Below are 20,788 nucleotides of genomic sequence, written 5' to 3' on the forward strand. Positions count from 1 at the left end.
CGTTTAAGTACAATATTTCCTTGTACTTTTGCTTGTATTCCCCCTGAAAACGTTTGAAAAACCATTTGAAAAACACTTGAAAAAGGGTAGGGGTATGAACTCACCGGTTGAGAAACGCGTCGGTTTGGATCCTAAACGTCAGTTTTGGGTTCGCAAACGCACAAGATTCCTATGGATTATCAAATGATACACATTTGTATCTAATTAGGACTTGATTAAATTATTTGTTAAGGTCATACACTTCTAGTTGCGGAAACGCCCCAATACAAGTGTTTGGAAGGACCCGGGTGGCATTTAAGGACTTGTATGACTAGGGAATGGAGTTTACTCTTCAAGAGTAAACTCCTTAAGGAGTTTACTTCCCTAGAACCTCATCCACATGAGTTCACGGCCGTGAACTCATGGATGATGATTTTGGGTGCAAAATGGCTTCATAACAATCGGGAATAAATGCTAGACTTGGATTTTTGACTTTGGAATGGTTTAAAACTCACTTAGGGACCATTTATTGGAGTTTATGGTAGTAAACATGGAGTTTACGGCCGTAAAATCCCCCTCACTTCAAATCCTTAATGTTTTGGTCCTTAAACAATCACATGTGATTCCAATGATTTTTCCCAAGCTTTGTATGGATTTTTAGGGAAATTTTGGCATGGTTTTTGGAGTTTACGGCCCATGAACCCCCTTATGGCCGTAAACTCTTTTGAAAGGGTGTTTTTATATGTTTTAAGGCTTCTAAATTGATGGTGGACACTCCTAGAATTTATCCCAAGGCTTAAGGTGTGTTTAAGTGGCATCTTAACACATTTAGAGGAGTTTACTCCCCATTTTAATGAGTTTACGGCCCAAGCATGTTCTTGGGCAGTAAACTCAAGTTTACTCCTCTAAATTAATGTTCAATGTGTTCCAAGGCCAATTCCATAATTGTACAAGTCGTATCTAAGTCTTATTGGTGTTTTGGAAGGGTTTAAGGGCTTAAAAACCCCTTTTATATGTGTTTACTCTCCTTGATATGGAGTTTACGACCCAAGCATGATCTTGGGCAGTAAACTCAAGTTTACTCTCCAAAAATTAAGTTCAAGGTGTTCTATGTTCGGTCCATTAAGCCATATCTAAGCTCCAAAGGTCGATTGGAAGGGTTTTTGGGCTCCAAAACCCATTTTATATGAGTTTACGGCCTAGGACTGTTCTAGGGCCGTAAACACATGATAATGGTCCTAATCCATGGTTTAAACTCGAATTTGAAGGCCAGAGAGGTTGCATAACAAGTTAGGGAAGGTACCTTGGTGATTTGGAGCTTAAATTTGATGATTTTGGACCTAATTCTTGAGTTTGAGGAGAGAGGTTAGAGAGAGAGAGAGAGAGAGTAGAGAGAGGAAGCAAAAGCTTCAAATGGAAGCTTGAACACGGTGGAATTCTACCCGATACCGGCATTAAACGGGGCTTTTGGTCGCACCCGATTAAGTTTCCGTAACTCGACGGGGACGTTTCTAAAATTTCTGAAATGAACATTTTGGGCTAATTTCATGAGTTCCTAAGGGGTTGGGACACTCATTAGTATTAAATAAACATATAAGTTTAAATAATTTAGCCCAAAACGAAATCGATAAACGGCGAATTTTACGGGTAGAATGGGTTTTCGGCGATGGAAAATTTCGGGTTGTTACAAATTTTAACTTTTAAAACTATAAGGGCTAACTTGGAATTAAAGTATTCATGGGGAAAACTTTACAAATTCCAAAACTTGAGGGAAAGTTTTGAAACTATTCGAAACTATTGGATTTTCATAACTTATGAGTTTAATTAAAGTTTTAAAAACTTTAATGAAGTGACTCTTGAACATCCATAACTTGAGGACAAGTTATGGAGTCATAAAACAATTTAATGAGGAAAAAGACTCTTCATTTTGTAACCTATGGCAACTTTTATGAGTTTTAAGATTCATAAATGTGACTTATAAGTTACATAAACACATTTTATGAACTTCTTTTAGATTAATTTGGATTCAAACCAACTATCACATAATTTTATTCATTAATCTAAATTCACTAATAAAACAAGGTAACACAAAAAACTTTTGGTGATCCATAACTTATTCTTAAGTTATGGAATCTTTTAAAACATTAACACCAAATTTTGTAACTCCAAAAAAACTTTGAATCAATTTTTTTAAAACTTATTCATATCCATAACTTATGGAGGTTTCAAAAAATAAAACTCTTTAGATCAAACTTTTAAAACTAATAAAATAATCATATCATTTTATCTTTTATTAAATTTGACCTAATTCAACTCATAAAGCAAATTATTCAAATTTTACAAATAATTAGTTTTCACAAGAACAAGTAATTATCTTAAAATTTGACAAACTTCATGTTTTTTTTCCTTTTTTTTTTCAACTTTGAAAATAAAATATTTGCATCAATATAACAGAAAACAACCTGTGGCTCTGATACCACTGTAGGGTTTTGAGCATTCTAACACTCCTAAGTGTACATGCAACCCTAAATACCTTGGATCTATGTTTTCTCTATTATACATGCAAATATGAACTTCCAAGGTATTATCCTAATCTAGCATACAAAACAATGAATATAACAAGATAGAATACATACCTCTTTGATGTAGAAAGTCTTCATGAAGCTTGAGTGCCTAGTGCCCCAAGTGTGACACCTCAAATGGTTCACACAACACCAAATACACTTGGAATAACTTGAGAGAAACTTGAACACTCCTTGAAATCGTCTAGCCCTCACCCTCACACATAGTGCACGATTTCTTGAGCCATGAGATTCTTTTATATGGTGGCTATTAGGGTTACACCATGTAACTCATGACTTTACCCATTCCTTATGCTCCATGGATTTTAACCTCCATGGAGCATCCATGGGTCACCCCATGGACTTAGTCCAACATAAGGAATCTTGGATCACAAGCCCACATATATAAGAATGAATGATTTACACAATCAACCCATATATTTAATTAGTCTCCTTTTGATCTCTTAATTAATTCCAAATTAATTCTTGATCAATACTAATTAAATAACCTTATTAATATATTAGAACTTATAATATATTAACAAACCTTAAGTGTTATTTCTCTCATTTTAGTCTATCCAAATGCATGATGCCATGCAACCCAAATGGACCATGTCGGGTCGGGTCAAGTCTTACCAATTATAGTTATGGACTTAGACATTAATCCAACAGATACCTACGTAAGATGGCTTGATCTTTTCATCCTTGATGGCCTGCAGATATTCTAGGCAGCTTCTCTTCCAACTTTGGTTGCACTACAAGAGGTACCATCTTGGGGTTTACTCTTATGGTTTCTCCTTGAGGGAGCCTTCCTCTTTTTACCCCTCCCTTGCCCAATTGCCAAAACAGGGGCATCGGTTGGAGCAGGAGTTGATGCAACAGAAGACGGTCAACATATTCTTGCATCTTTTGCAGATGAACGGTTGTAGCAGGGAGGCAGGGAATGAAGTATAATGCCAATCGCCAGCTCTTCATCAATGTTAACATTCAACTTGAGAAGACGGTCAACATATTCTTGCATCTTTTGCAGATGAACGGTAAGGGATTCTCCACTACCCATTCGGGTAGTGATCATCGAAGTGATGATCTCATATCTCTCTTGCCTCGCAGTTTGATGGTACCGGTCCAACAAGTCTTGATGCATCTCATAGGGATGCATGTCCTCATAGTACATGTGGGGTTCGAAAGTTACTGTCACCAGCATGATGCAATGGACTTTTGTGGAATCACGCTCGTGAGTAAAGCCCGGCGAACCAATCTCGATAGTAAGCATTGGGCGGTATGAACCCGTCTTGAGGTAATTGTAGAAAGAATAATACCATGGTTCCCATCGTCCTCGTAATCTTCCTCGTCCAGCGATTTCTTCGGGAGTAACAGTGTTCATTTCGATCTCCTTCAGCTCCTTATCTAGGACATACTCTTTGTCCTCATAACGGGTGACCATTCTAATGTTACGGATCCAGTCGTTGAAATTGTTTCCGTCGAATATCACCCTCCCACACAAATTCATGACTGAGAAAGAGCCGGAGAAGCGTTGTTGTTGTTCATGTTCGACATCTGAAAAAGAAGAGAACAAAGTTTGATTAGAAATGAATCCCTAATTAAACACCCAAAATGAGAAATTAGGGCTAGGATCCAACAACATTATTTAAATATTAGAAAAGGGATGCCGTAATCTAACATGCAAATAACTTGAAGGCAAGTGTATGACGATTCACTAATTCTCCACCATGAAAAACGAAAAGAAGATTAAGTTTTAAATGTATTGAAAACTCCTAGATTCTTTTGAGATTCATTGAACCTTTCAATGGCATGTTTAAATCTCGATATGCCCCTCAAGTTTGTGATTGGGATGCCGAGGATCACAAAGCAGGTGTGAATAACCATGCAAATGTACATGGTGCCCTCATTGTTACACTCACCTATTCGATGTGCCAGTTAACACCACACGCTCCATCGAACTATGAAAAACAATGAGTCACCCTTTGCCACCTTTGCTTAGAAACCAATTAGTGTGCCGGTTAACCACACATGCTCCACTAACTTCTTAGCAAGGGTACAAAGTGTAATTACATGGGATTGCATCAATTCCCTTTGCCTAAAGTAACTAAGATTGGGAATTTTATAAAAACATTTAGTTACTTTATATAGATTCATTATACTTTTAATGAGGAAACGTTTGCCCTATCCTACCCGTTCGGCTAACGACCCTCCACCAATCAAGGAAGCGGTGGGTGAGAGTGGACACCCATTAAACAACCATTTTATAGGCCATAACCTTATACCCCCTTATAGATCGGCTTCGTGAATGAGGCCTACTAATGGTAAGACTAGCATTTTAAGTTATATATATATATATATATATATATATATATATATATATATATATATTATTCTTATAATATTAGAAAGTATAAGGTTGAATTTTAAACATGTAAAATTCTAGGGTTTGAAATTTAAATTGTTCAAATTAAACATTTTAATCATAAAAATTAAATTTCAAAACTTGAGGACAAGTTTTGAACTTTTTCAAAACACAAAGATCAAATAGCAAATAATTTTCAATTAAACATTTAATTTAATAATTATCTAAATTTGACCTAGTCAATATTACTTGTAAGATAATTCAACAATTAATTTAAATAGTCAATTATTATCAAATAAGGAATTTATTATTCAAACAATTGGTAATTATCTTTTGTTTTGATGAGGATATTGACAAAAAGGTAATAAAATTCGGATTTCATTAAAATAAAACGATTTAGGTAAGTATCCTTAAGCAAAACAGCAGGAAATCCCGAAATTCCCTTTGTTTGACGCTCCGACTCGCCGAGTCCCCTTATGGACTCGTCGAGTCCACAATGGGACTTGCCGATTTCATCGGGCAGAGAGCAAAAAAACGATTTTTTTAAGAAAGAATCAAACACAAAGCATCAAATTCAAGAGAAGCCAATCAAGGCTCTGATACCACTAATGGGCTTGAGCCATAAGAACATTCCTATGTGCACATGCAAATCCTAATGCTTCGATCTAGGTTTCTCTAATGAACATGCTTTTCATCCAAGACTTGCAAACCCTTGATCTAGAGTAAACAATTTGAAATTGACATAATAAATTAGATCTAGATGATTACCTCTTCTTGAAAGCTTGAAACTTGTTATCCTTGGAGCTTAGAGTCACAAATGTCACTACTCTAATGGCTTACAAACACCAAGAAGCAAGAGGATGATTTGGAGAGATGTTTTAGGCACAAAATTGGCTCTACGGACTCCTTAGGGTTTCTGGTAGCCAATTTTCGTAGCCCTTGGGGTCTTTAAATACTTGAGTTGCTAGGGTTATAGCCTGAAACCCTAATTAGATAACTTAGGCCTTAAGCAGTCCAAGGACCCTTCTAGAATAATGCTTGGACGACTTAAAGGAGTCCATACACCTTAATTTCGTCCACCCTATGATCCATAAGGATCTACAGCCCAAAACCAACTATCACACAATTGACAGTTCTAGTCCCCTTTATTTAATTAATCTCTTTTAGCCAAAGAATTAATTCTTAATTAATTCATGTCTAATATTAATTAAACTATATGATTTCTCCTTTAATATATTATTCATATAATATATTAATAAATCATAATAACCTCTTTATTTATAAATCATCCTATCATGTTGCTTTGGTGAAGGCAACCCAAAAGGACCATGCTCAACCGGGTCAAGTACTTACCAAATATAGTTACGGGCTTAGACACTAATCCAACAGATACCCCAACCTCAAAAACCAATCTTGGAGAACCAAGATGCGCCGTGCAACTGATCAAAGAGATCATCTATCCTAGGGAGTGGATAACGGTTCTTCACCGTCAACTTGTTTATCTCCCTATAATCAATGCAAATCCGGTGCGAACCGTCCTTCTTCCCGAAGAAGAGGATCGGTGCTCCCCATGGAGAACTGCTAGGTCGAATGAAATGCTTGCCCAGCAGTTCCTGCAGCTGTGAAGACAGCTCCTGCATCTCGGGTGGCGCCAACCGGTACGGCGCCTTGGCGATAGGAGCCGCACCCGGTACATGGTTGATCCGGAACTCGACCTGCCTCTACGGAGGTATCCCTGGCAACTCCTCCAGGAACACGTCGGCAAACTCCCTAACCACTGGAACCTCTTAAAACTGAAATCTGATCCCTGACCCGCGTATCCACCACATACGCTAGATAACCCACATACATGTGCTGAATACACTATCGAGCCCTTGCAGCTGAACAAAATGCTAATCCCACTCTGGTGCCCTCACCATATACAACAAGTTCTCCCCCACTTGGGGTTTGAACTACCACTCGCTGGCCCTCACATTCAATCATAGCACCGAACCAACTGATCCAATGCATGCCTACAATCACACACACCTCCCTCATGGGGATCAAAATCAAATATATATCAGAGAGGACAGCCCGAAAATCTCCAACTCATGCCCTCGGTAGACCGATGAAGCAGAAACCCCGTGTTCGTTAGCGATAGAGACTCGCAATGGCACTCTAACTCGCCCACTGAACTCTCTACTAAACGATTGAGATACGAAGGACCGACTTGCCCCCCGAGTCAAATAAAACCAAAGCAAGCAAAGTGTTCACTAAAATTGTACCTGATCACAGGTACAACAGATAAGAATAATACAATTATAATAAATGAAATAAAGGAGAGAAACATACTAGCAACCACATCCAGTATCCTCAATGTGGCCGGCGCTGGAGCCTGCGCCGGCCTGGCTGCGAGCTGTAGATAGTTGGTCTTCACGTGACCAACCTGATGACAGTGATAGTATATCCTCATATCCGATGCAGGGGCTGTCTGGCGATAGTCCCTAGCATAGTGCCCCTCCTTGCCACACTTGTGGCACCCAGTACTCGTCCGACAAACTCCAGAATGACTCTTGCCGCAATTTTCACAAGTGCGACTCTGCTGACCCCCGGTCCTAAAATCAGAGGTCTTAGACCGCTTTGGCACCGACTGCGACTCCGCCAGGGCATGCCGCTTCTCCATCATGTGTAGCTCAATCTCCAACTCACGCCGCCTAGCGGCCTCCTGCAACTCCAAAAGAGTATCACATCGTTGGGTAGACCCAAACTGATGGATGTCAGTCTTGAGCATGCTCAGGTAACGGGTCATATGAGCCTGCTCAGAAGTAAACTCTGGTCAAAACATCTCCCTCTCTGTGAACAAGCGGGTGATCTCCGTCACCGACTCCCCCTCCTATCTCAAACTCAAAAACTCATGTGACAAACGTTCCTGCTCGACCCGCGGAATGTATCGGGCGCATAACATATCCATGAACTGCTCCCAAGTAACAGCAGCTCTCTGATAATCAGTGTATGACCTAGTCGCCAATATCCACCAGTCCTTGGCCCCAGACCTTAGCAGGTTAAGAGCACACCTGACCTTCTGGTCAGTAGGACACGAGCAGGTCAAAACACACCCCTCCACATCTGAAATCCACCTCATAGCCTTGATGGGGTCATGTTTCCCATTAAAAGTAAGGGGCTTCGTGTTATCGAAGTCCCTGTACTGGAAGCCCCGAGTGGCTCCTCCTCCCCCCTGCCGCTGTTACAGCCGATGCAGCTGCAGTGGCAGCCGTCTCCGCAAGAACTATGTATCGCTCGTCGAAGTACTCGACCATGACGGTCTTAATAGACCCAAACATCTCCGACAGCTGTGCCTGAAACATTGCAGCAACCTCATCATCTAGGATCTCTCGAATCCTGGTATCCAACTCCTCTATACCCATCTGCACCACGGGCTCAGGTGCTGTTGGCCCTTCCTGGCCTCCGTCTCCTGATCCTAATCCTGAACCGGATCCAGTCACAAAGCGTCTCGTCATCACCATTCTGAAACATACCACAAGATATCAGATAATCCACATAAATAACTGGGAACCAACTCCCGACTAAACCCTAGGGGTTGTGACTTCCTTGATATGCATATGGGTCCTGTGCTTTTAGTAGTACGGGCCCATACTACCTTCCACACCTACCCATATTTGTCTCAAGTATCACCACAAAACCGTAACAATATACATAAGCATAGCGAGCGCTCAATTGTCACTCCTAGAGGAAGGCTAACTAAATCACGACCGACCTACCGGCCTCACACAACCCACCCATTCATGAAACTTCCACCAACCCTGCAGCATTAGTGTATGCTAATCATACATAATGATGGACCCTATAGACCTTCGAATATCCGATCCTACCCTAAGCCCTAATCAATAAGAGCAGAACATAAGGTCAAATCAAACATTCTCGGGCTAAAAGATCTTAATTATGTACAACCGTGATACATACACAAGTAACTACAGTAATGATGTCAATCTCATGTAAGAATCCCTAGGCTAGCAGGCATCACGTAATCAGGAAATTCTATCATGCAATTCTTGAGGATCCCTATTCTAGTACTAGCATGCTGTACTACCATATCATAATATCAAATAACTGTATGGTATTTTAGGGTCAACATACTGGCTCCGACTGATCGTACACTTTGCATCCTCTCTTACTTATTTTGAAAACCATTAAAAAAAATCATTTTAAAATCTTTCCCTTGATTTGAGACTGGAGTCACACGAGGGTTCCTCCAATTCACTAAAACCAAGGCTCTGATACCAACTTGTAACATCCAAAAATTTCATGCCAAATTAAAACTTTTTCAAAACATTTAAAACCGTTCATCATTCCAAATTTTGTTTTCAAAATATCTAATACCATAGTTTTCCCAGAAACATAAACAAATCATGAGGAGTTTTATGATCATGCCTTCGCCTTGCCGCGATCCCCTGATGTACCTGAAACAATAAACTCAAAATGTAAGCTCGAAAGCTTAGTGAGTTCCCCCAAAATACCAACGCTATACAAATATAACCACATCATATAACAATTATAGAACAACATGCATAATGAGCCTTCAGCCTGACTGGACCGCCTCGCAGGGCCTACAACCTATCTGGACCGCTCCCGAGCCTTCGGCATGACTGGACCGCCTCGTAGGGCCTACAGCTTATCCGGACTGCTCACTAGGTATGTTGGCCGACAGCACAAAATAGGACCGCCTCAACCCAATCCCCAATCAAACAAACATGTGCACATAAATATCTTACGCTAGATCATATCATATAACAATCGAATCGATCTAACAGATCACTAATCATAGCAACATCCCAATAACCGGGATATAGACCTAACCGGTCACCTCGTATTGTCGACTCGAAGATAAACTCAAGGTCTTCGATTGCGGTACAACTCCACCACCTAAATGCACCATAGAACCATGCTTGTAAATTTCCAATTTCCCAAAATGTCCCAGAAGTCCATAAGTCAACCCGTGGTTAAGGTCCAAGTCAACTGTCAAAGTCAAAAGTCCATGTTGACCTCAACTTGTCGAATACAACCAGCTACTCGCCGAGTTCCTTGCATGCTCCCCAACTCGCCGAGTCACTTGAGTGACTCGTCGAGTTCCTAGTGTCAGTGGCCATAACTCCTCGGCTAACGCGGCGAGCTTTCCCCTTACAACTTGTAGTGTTCATACGTGTCCAAAGGTTGGGAAAACCCTAGCCAACTCGCCGAGTCATTGACTGACTCGCCAAGCCCAAGCCAATCTTCATCGGACTTGCCGAGTCACTCATCCGACTCGCCGAGTCCATTCAGTCCTTCATTCATACAGAGGCTTTTTAAGCCATGCTAAGGCTCCATATTGTAGATCCAGTCCCTTAAGGCATGTTTATCACGTAAAGTTGCAAACTTTACGTGCATTCAAGGCCCTAAAGTCTTAAAATGAGAAACTAAGCCTGCAATGGAGGTTTTGCACTTAAGGAGAGTCTCATCTTTGTAAAACCTGGAAGCCTTATGGACTTAAAGACCCAAGAGAGTTCAGATATGAAGTTACAACTTCAGATCTTAGATTATACACAAGCAAGGCTTCCAAACATACTAGGAAAGCCCTAAAATTCACCCAAAAGAGATCTAGAATGAAATGAGCAAGGGTAACAGCCTAATACCTTCAAAAAGGTGTCAACTAAAGTAGATCTCTGCTTCCCAATAGTTTCCTTGCTTTAATTTACTTGTTTCCCAAGTGTTTCTTCACGAAGATTCCACTTCTAAGCTTTAACACACCAAAGAAACAAACACACGATTTAGGGTTTAAGGGTGCCAAGAAGCTGTAAAGGGGAGGTTGGGGGAGGCCAATGATCCTTTAAATAGGGTGCAATACCCCAGAATTTAGGGTTTCGTCTGCCAACTCCTACTCGTTGAGTCCCCTCTTGGACTCGGCAAGTAGGTTACTAAATCATGCGGACCAACCCGCCGCTACTCGAAGACTAGGGCAACCAACTTCTCGAGTAGACCTTGAAACCAAGAAAAAATTCTTATAAAATCAATACCTGAGAATCGGGGCGTTACACAAAGCAACACGGTTCTGCCGGTTGTAGGGTCATCATATACACCTGAACCTAGTGCACGTCAGCATCTCTAGTCATATTATGCCATGTTAACCCCACCTCACCCCAATCTCCATGCTATATATATTAAATCTTCCTTCTCATTTCACATATGAAAAGTATCGCTTTCAGCACCTGTGCATCGTTCGCCAATAACCGGTAGCACCCTAAAATGGCAAAAGACCGATCCTCCAAGCGGTCATCTGCCCACCGATTCTCTCCATTGTTGGCGAAACGGCAACCACGAGTACAAAAGTATAGGTTAATGACTGACATCTTGAAGACCGCTAACTAAGCGGTGGAGAACTACGACAACGACAATGATGTGATCTGCATTAAATGTGGGTCTGGTGGTAAAACATTAGTTTATCATTTGCGTTAACTGTAATCAACCTTATCACAGGCATTGTCTCCGCCCGTACGTACGTGATCTAGCTGGTCTTTGGTACTACCATTGCCGCTCCGATCTTCCTCCGCCGGACAAAAGTATGCAATTCCAATTCATTATATATATATATATATATATATATATATATATATTATTCTGAATAAATTTTTTGAAATTTTATTCAAGCTAAGTCGAGAGTCATGAAGCTTTTTAATCGATGTATGAAACTCTGTTCTTTTCTGCCAGCTTTTCAGTTACCCTTGTTTTCTGGTTGATTGATTTTAAGGAAAATTTAGGGTATTATGTTGCTGTTGCTGATCATATTCCTTTGTTCTTTCAAGAGTCCTAACATTTCAGAGAAATAATTATGTTAATCAGTTTCTTTTTGATGTTTTCAAATCATAAACACACGGCATATAAGTGACATAAATAACTAAATATCACAGGCACTAAAGTTGAAGAATCTTCAAAGGGAATAACCACACTTGATTGAGAATTAGGAAGTTTATATATGTTGATGTAAGTTGAATTAATTTATTGTACATACAACTATATATGTTACTAAGGTTCCATTGTTAAATAATATGACTTAGATGGCCATGCTTGTTGTATGGTTTATAAGTAATAGCCATATAAAGGGTCATTATCTAGGAAAATAGCAAGAATTAGAAGGGAAGACCCTTTTGACTCTAGCAAATCCATATGCATCTTTCATCCTTGTATAAGGGAACAATGATCTTTGGTAGGAAGGTGTTATTATTTATTTTATATATATTAATATTATTTATTATCAATTATTATTATGTATTGTTTTTTTGAAACAACAAAATTAATATGTATAAAAATCTAGCAATAGTTAGAGCAAACAACAATTATAAAGAGAGAATTGTAAAGTTGGACAAACCAATCTACTTATCTAGTCAACCTTTTATTTTACACATCTATTACTAAATCAATTAAAAAAACTGGACGAATTTAGTGATGAATCCTTTCACTAAAACGCTTTTTTCCATCGAAAACAATTCTATTTCTCATAAACTGCACCTGTATGTATAACATATATAACAGAAAATACAACATCCAAAACTTTTTTTACATAAGCTCACATTCATGTCTTCAATTAGTAGTTCGTCTCGTTTTGCATTGGTAAGACTTTGAAGGTTTAACTCCAATTTTTATTATCTATCATCTATTTATCTACCATCTATTGTCAATTTAGCTTCATTTGGTTCAAGATAAATAATTATTTGTTAGAATTAAAAAATTAATATATGAATTGTCAATCTTTTGATATTTTGATACCTATTATGTATTTTTAATTACAAAACAATAATATAGTAAACATTTAATAAGAAACAAAATGCATTATTTTAAATGTTCATATTGATTTAAATAATTTGTACTCTACAATTTATAATATATATTCTAAGATGTATATAAATGCTATACATATAAAGTAAACTGTTAAATATTATCTTACCTTTTTAAATATAGTCAACCATATTTGTATGCATTAAACTTTTATAAACTCTTAAATATGGTATATTGAAACAAAAACTCTTAGACATATACATTAGTCTCTCCCAAGCACCCATTGCTCAAACTATATTTACCATATTCCTAAAAGTTATATTTTTCTTTCTTAGGTTAATATTTCCTCATTAGACACTCTCTTATTGTACATCCAACTATTTGCGTCCAAGCTTGTAAAATAGTTACCTAGATCACTTAAATAATTGCATTATTCTAAGTTGTAATAACATGTGTAATGGAACTCAAATAACAAATAACCAAGCTTTTTCCTTAAAACATCAAAGAAATCAAGATGATATATAGAAAAATCCGTAACATATTTGTGAGCAATAACAATAATTAACACAATTTACCATAAGTGTTACTACATAACAATCGATATAACTTTCATTTTCAAGTAAAACATAGTAATAATTAGAAACAAAACTATTAGTAGATCATAGTTATATTTCAATTTAGCTTTATTACTTCTGGCTATTTTATAAAGCAAATAGGATGTAGCCAATTGGATCAAGGCAGTGGATTGTGAATCCACCATGCACGGGTTCAATTCCCGCCGTTCGCCCAAATTTAATCTAATTTATTTTTTTTAATAAATTGTTCGCAACAAACGGATTTTTTTTGTTAACGTGTCATAGTTTCCTCCTATTTTTTTGTTTGTTAAAGACGAAGAAAGAAATTCTATTTTCTCTCCTATTTACTACGACGACGAAGAATCAAATTATCACTATATTAATTCATTTTTCTACTTCATTTTCGAAGTGCAGGATAACCCTAAGGGGTTGTGGGCTGTTTTCTACCAATTGGGGCCCTCCCTTCACCACCCCCATGTGGATGGTCTACAGGGTTCATAACTACTCCTCTTAGTACATGGCGCTTACCTAGCCAACGCTTAGATCCGACTCTACCCAAACGTTTCTGGTTCACCCCAACATTCTCCTCTTGTCTGACTGTCGCTGAGCAGTTTTTGGATATCGAGCGGACCTCCCCAGAAGGTAATTTTAATGTGGCCGATTTCCCTTCTTTTGCAATCGGTTTCGCTACAGCACTCGCTGCTCTAGCTAATTGTCCACCTTTCCCAAGTGTGATTTCTATCTTATGTATGGCCGTGCCTAAGGGCATATCGGTTGAAGTAGATTCTTCTTTTTTATCAATCAAAACCCCTTCGCAAATTGTACAAGCTTCTTCTTAAGCATACGACTTTCTGGATGTAGATGGTGATATCTATACAGATGGATCTTATATATATATATATATATATATATATATATATATATATATATATATATATATATATATATATATATATATATATATATATATATATATATATATATATATATATGGTATAATGAAGTACCACATGGGTGGATATATAGGAATCAAAATCTGTGGAATCACTCATGTTATGATCTTCTACATCCAAGGTCTTCACGTTCCATTATCCGACTTATGTTCTTCTTGTAGCATTCAGACCGGATGACTCTATTAAATTACGTTGATACTTCCACATATTATGGGTAATGTAGGAGACATCTCTATTTCCCCCCCGTGAATCTTTAGAATTACCACTGCGTAGCTTTCAATTCGCCACTGACCATCATATGAAATGTGAATAATCCGTCCTCTTCTCTTTGAAAGAAGGGTCGCTTCCGGTTCTATCGGTGCTTGAAACAATTTTGTCTTCTCCATATTAATATATCTCTAGAGTCAATAATTTTATATGAGGAACTAATGAACTCAATCATTTGCTGCCGTTACTCTTGAGTTTTCTGTTGAGGTCTATCCTATAGAGGTACTCAAATTGGATCAGTGATCGATTTCTAGGTTTCGTCGTAAACCTAATTGGTTACTTCTAATTATGTAAATCAATAGTTCAAACCGCACTCAAAGGTAGGGCATTTCCCATTTTTATAGGAACTTCTATTGTTTCTCCAATTATAGCCCCCCGAGATGTAAAATATCTCTTCTCACCATCCCTATAGTGTATGAGACAAATGTATGCATTTCGATTCGGGTTGTATAGTCTTTTTACATGGTCAATCAGATACAAAATCAAACAATAAGTTTCGGTCAGAAATTAACTCAGTCAGAACTTCTAACCCAGTCAGCTTCTAACCTAGTCAATTCTAACCCAGTTAGCAACTCTCAAACGAGCCCTTAGTTTTTTTATAAATATTTTTGTTTTTCTAGAAAGAAAAAACTTTTTATAGGAAGTTAAAGCATACTAAGGGGTGTTTGGATAGGAAAAAAAGAGGTGCTTATTGCTTATTCCCACAATAAGCTAACTTTGAGTGTTTGGATAAAATCTAGCTTATTAAGCTAAATAAGCTAATTTTAATAAGCATCTTTCCACATGCTTATTGCTTATTGCTTATTCCCACCACAAATAAGCTAATAAACAATAAGCTAATAAGCTAATCCAAACACCCCCTAATTATTAATATGGAGTTAAACTCAACCTTATTAATTAACAATAGAAAAATGTATGTCCAAGTCACAATATTCACAACTAAAGTCACAATATATTGAAACTGCTTTTTCTAAAAATAGTAAAAAGAACATAATTAAATTTCTATTTTCAGTGGTTTCTTTAATTAGAAATAAACAACTTTATCTCATGAACTTCCGATGAAAAACAAGAAATTTCAAACATAAGTGGATTCTTTTTGTAATTGCAGAAATATAATTGAATTCTTTAGTGATTTAGTAATTAAAAGAATCATAAAAAAATGAAAAGAAAATAAAAAAGATAAAAACAAAAAATTAAGAGAATGATTGTAGTAGCAGAAAGAAAAACATGCAAAAGCTTAAATCACCAATTAGTAAACCTCAAAGAAACACGGTTTTGCTGGTTGTAGGGTCATCGTATACACCTGAACCTAGTGCACATTAGCATCTCCAGTCATATTATGCCATGTTAACCCCACCTCACCCCAATCTCTCCATCCTATATACATCAAATCTTCCTTCTCATTTCACATATGAAATGTACCGCTTTCAGCAGCACCTGTGCATCGTTTGCCAATAACAGGAAGCACCCTAAAATGGTAGAAGATCTATCCTCCAAGCGGTCATCTGCCCACCGATTCTCTACATTGTCGGCGAAACGACAACCATGAGTACAAAAGTATAGGTTAACGACCGACATCTTGAAGACCGCTAACCAAGAGGATTTTTTTAATCAACCACCACCTGTAATAATATTGTGACGTACTAACTGAACTAAGAGGATTTTCTTTTTTTAAACGATTCAACAAGTTGTAAATATTATTGTTTTGCAACTCCTTGATTGATGACTTACACACAAAGATTTAATATGTAAGGGAATGAAACGAAACAATAGATAAAGATTGGTCTAACAAACATTTTTACAGGAATTGAAGCGTATCAATTTATGGAGCAAAACTCAACCTTATTAATTAAGGATCACAAAAATGGATGTCCAATTCACATTATTCATGCATAAATATTCCCTGTTACTTACCTTTAACAACCATTTTTCTAAAAATAGTGATAAAAACATAATTATAGTTACAATTTTCTTATTTTAGTGGTTTCTTTTTAGAAACAAATAAGCTTATCTCGTGAACATCCAATGAGAAACATGAAGTTTCAAATATAAGTGGTTTCTTTTTGAAATTACAGAATATAATTGAGTATAAGTGGTTTCTATTTGAAATTCAAGAAATATAATTGAGTTTTTTTAATCATTTAGTAATTAAAAGATTCATAAGAAAATGAAAAGAAAACAAAAAAACAAAAAAGAAAAAAGAAAATGATTGTAGTAGTAGAAAGAAAAACATGCAAAAGCTTGCATCGCTAATTAGTAACGCCTCAAAGAAACCCGGTTCTTCCGGATGCAAGCTCATGATATACACCCTGAATCTAGCGCACTTTAGCCTATGCAATCATCTTACACCATGTTATTGTTGCCTGAAGTGTAACCCTACCCCACCCTCCTTCCTATATATATATATATATCAAATCTTCCTTCTCATTTCATATATGAAAAGTATAGCTTTCAGCACCAGTGCATTCATTCGCCAATAACCGCAAACTCCCTAAAATGGCAGAAGATCGATCCTCCAAGCGGTCATCTACCCACCGATTCTCTCCATTGTCGGCAAAACGACAACCACGAGTACAAAAGTACAGGTCAATGGCCGACATCTTGAAGACCGCTAACCAAGCGGTGGTGAACTACGGAGACATTGACGATGTGATCTGCATTCAATGTGGCTCTGGCGGAAAAAACCAGCAGCTCATCCTGTGTGGTAACTGTAATCAACCTTATCACACGCGTTGTCTCCGCCTGTTCGTACGTCACCCAACTTGTCTTTGGCACTGCAGTAGCTGCTCTGATCTTCCTCCACCCACCAAATGTACGCAATTCTTATATATATTATTAATGAATAATTTTTTTGATATTTTATTCAAGCTATAAGTCAAGAGTCGTAAAGCTTTTTAATCGATATATGTATGAAAATTTGTTCTTTTCTGCCAGCTTTTTGGTTACACTCATTTCTAACTGGTTGATTGATTTTAAATAACATTTTAGGGTTTTCCGCTGCTGATTATATTTTTTACTTTGTTCTTTCAAGAGAAATAATATTTCAGAGAAATAATTATGTTAATCTGTTTCTTTTGATGTTTTTAAATCATAAACACAAGGCTTATATATAACTGACATGACTATATATCTCAGGCGCTGAAGTTGAAGAATCTTCAAAGGGAAAAGCTACAATCGATTGAGCATTATGAAGTTGATTAGTTGCTTAAAATAAGCTGATGTAACTTTATTTAAGTTATTGTAAGGACAACTAGTCAACAATATATGTTATTAAGGTTCCATGGTTAAATAATACGATTTAGAATGTCATGCTTGGTGTATGGATTAAAAGTAATACCCACATATATATACAAACTCATTAATTATCTAGGAAAATGGAAAGAATCACAAGGAACGAGCACTCCGACTCTGGCAAATCATCTTGGATGACCTCCTCCATGCATATTTTGGGGACAATTATCTTTAGTAGAAAGGTGTACCCTTGGATACTTGGGATTTGTTTCATCTTTCAATACTTATATCATCTATTATGTACGATCAATTATCAATTGTTTATTACTTATTATTTATTATTTATTGTCAATTATTGTTATCTATTGATTCTTTGAAACACGAAAATAAATATGTATAAACAGCTAGGAATAGTTAGAGCAAACATCAATTATAAACAGAGCATTGCAAACTTGGACAAACCAGAGTAATTGAGTCAAGAATCCTTTCACTAAACCACTTTTTTCCTTCGGTAACAACTTGGTTTCTCTTAGTACCACCCCTCCATATATAACAAAGAAGATGACATCCAAAGGTTTTTCACACAAAGTCATCTTCATGTCTTCGATTAATCTGTTCATCTAGTTTGCATTGGTAAGACTTTGAAGGTTCAACTCCTACTTATATATTTTTTATTATCTATTATCTGTTTGTAAAATTAAACATGATTCTCGACTTGGTATAACTACTAACGTTATGATTAATTAATTTAGAAATTATTTATTTAACCTTTTTTTTAAGGTTATGTGATATAATTTAGGATTTTATGTTATTGGTAACTATTATTCTTGCTAATTAATTTGCAAACCACTTATTCGGAGTTAGTGCCTTTAAATATGGCTTAAACTTCGAGAATTAAGGTTTGGGCCACTAGCTAAACCGTATAGCATCAGACACGCGCCCAGGCACGCCACGTCATCAAAGACAAGCTCTGCATCTAACTTTAACCCAAACCTTCACTTAAATCAAAATCACAAGATTTGCAAAAGAAGAACATATTGAAACCAAGCGTTGCATATATAGCAAACATTATATACACATTTGAATCAATAAATAAATTGAGTTTTACTTCAGGCGCAACGCGTCGTCAAAGACAAGCTCCCCGTCTAACCTTAGCGTAACCCTTCACTTAAATCAAAATCAAAAGATTTGCCAAAGAAGAACATACTGAAACCAAGCGTTACAAATACAGTAAAGAGTATATACACGTTTTAAATCAATATATAAATTGAGTTTCACTTCAGTAATTTGGGTCCTACTTTTAGGAATGAATAACCATAACTTATGTAATTAAGAAAAGACCTCAAACCAGAAGCACATTATATGATAGTTAACTATAAGCATACATGCTGATATATAATGGTTAGTATTGAAAATTGGACGATAAACACAAGTTCTTTAGCAGTCTTTAACACATAAAGTTAAAATTATGGTTAATTCATTAGTAGTGATCGTAAGAACCATAATAATAAAATTTGAAAATCATTCTTTTTTTGAAATCAAATACTTATTTTAATAGAGGTTACAAGTTCAACGCTTGTTGTCAGTAAACCATGCATATTAGAAATGACCCCTTTTAATATTATGTTAACATACTAACTTTACTATGAGAATTTTTTTCCCGATTCACCACGTTGCAAATGTTTGCAAATAGCAACTCATTGATTGATCATGAATTATGCACGAAGATTTGATGTGTAAGAGAATAAAACGAAACAATTAATAAATATCAAGCTAACAAATATTTTACCTCTGGTTCTCATGGTGATGGTCCGGATCAATTGGAAGTACATAAACAATTACATATTTAAGAGCATCATGAGAAGCAGTCACGACACCTTATATTTATTCCATATTAAGAAGTGGAGATGAAAACTGGTTACCGAAAAAAAATGCCTTGTGGGTGGTTCTGATTACGGCCATGTATGGTGAATATGGAGGTGGATACACATCTTTCTTTTTTCATACTCATGGGCAAGGCGTATGGTCTAGGATTGTAGGATCCGTAAATTACATGCACGATAAGGGTCCAGTGCTTCATTCATTCTTATAAGAAAAGGTGGGCGATGGAAATTCTACACGATTCTCGAGTGATGTTTGGCTGGGTGATTTACCACTTAATGTTAGATTCTCTAGATTGATTCGTTTGGAAACTCAACAAAACTGTTTGGTGCGAGATAAGTGGAATGATGTTTGGCATTGGAGTTGGTCTCGAGCTATACGTGGAGGGGTTAGTAGCCGTCAACTTGAAGATCTTTTGATGTTGCTGCAAGATGTAAGGTTTTCTAATGATCAAGACCATTGGAGATGGTGTTTAGGAGGTTTCCCTGTTAAGGAAATCAGGTTGCACATTAACGATTTGACTCTTCCTTATAACAATATGGAAACTAGGTTTGTCCAAATTCCTTCTTAAGATGGGTAATATTCTTGTTTGGAAAATTTTATGATGGAATCTTAGTCAGAAAGGTGTGGATCTTAACACTCTTATCTGTCCTGTTTGCTTGATTGTTCCAGAAGATATAGAGCATGTTTTGTGGTCTTCTGATCTAGCAACCACTATTTGGTCCAAAGTTTTTAAGTGGGTTGATGTTACCCCTCCTTCTCCAGACAAGTTGTGTGATGTCTACGACTGGTTTGATGATCTAAGGTTGCCTTCGGTTCGTAAATTAGCTGTCGATGCTATTTTAGGAGTGTTGATTTGGGTGCTATGGAGGTTTAGAAACAAGATGGTGTTTGGTGATAAGCTTCTTTTTTGCAAAGTTTTGTTCCAGAGTATAGTTTGATTATTCCTTTTGTGGTTTGTTAATATAAACATAAAGTTTATGGCCTTTTGGAGCGATTGGCTCCAAAACCCCTTAATGGATTTACCTTTGTATTTTTTTTCCTTTCTAGCTTCCTGCTAACTTTAATATATATATATATATATATATATATATATATATATATATATATATATATATATATATATATATATATATATATATATATTCGGCTGTTCTAAAAAAAAAAGCAATC

At 36.8% G+C, this 20,788-nt stretch overlaps 1 pseudogene; it reads right to left on the bottom strand.

The window, feature by feature from the left end:
- Positions 1-13,623: 13,623 nt before the first annotated feature.
- On the bottom strand, positions 13,624-16,430 carry LOC128127900 (50S ribosomal protein L2, chloroplastic-like; annotated as a pseudogene).
- Between the last annotated feature and the right edge of the window lie 4,358 nt (positions 16,431-20,788).

This window comes from Lactuca sativa, chromosome 8 (genome assembly GCF_002870075.4).
Source record: "Lactuca sativa cultivar Salinas chromosome 8, Lsat_Salinas_v11, whole genome shotgun sequence".
In the NCBI taxonomy this organism is placed as follows: domain Eukaryota; kingdom Viridiplantae; phylum Streptophyta; class Magnoliopsida; order Asterales; family Asteraceae; genus Lactuca; species Lactuca sativa.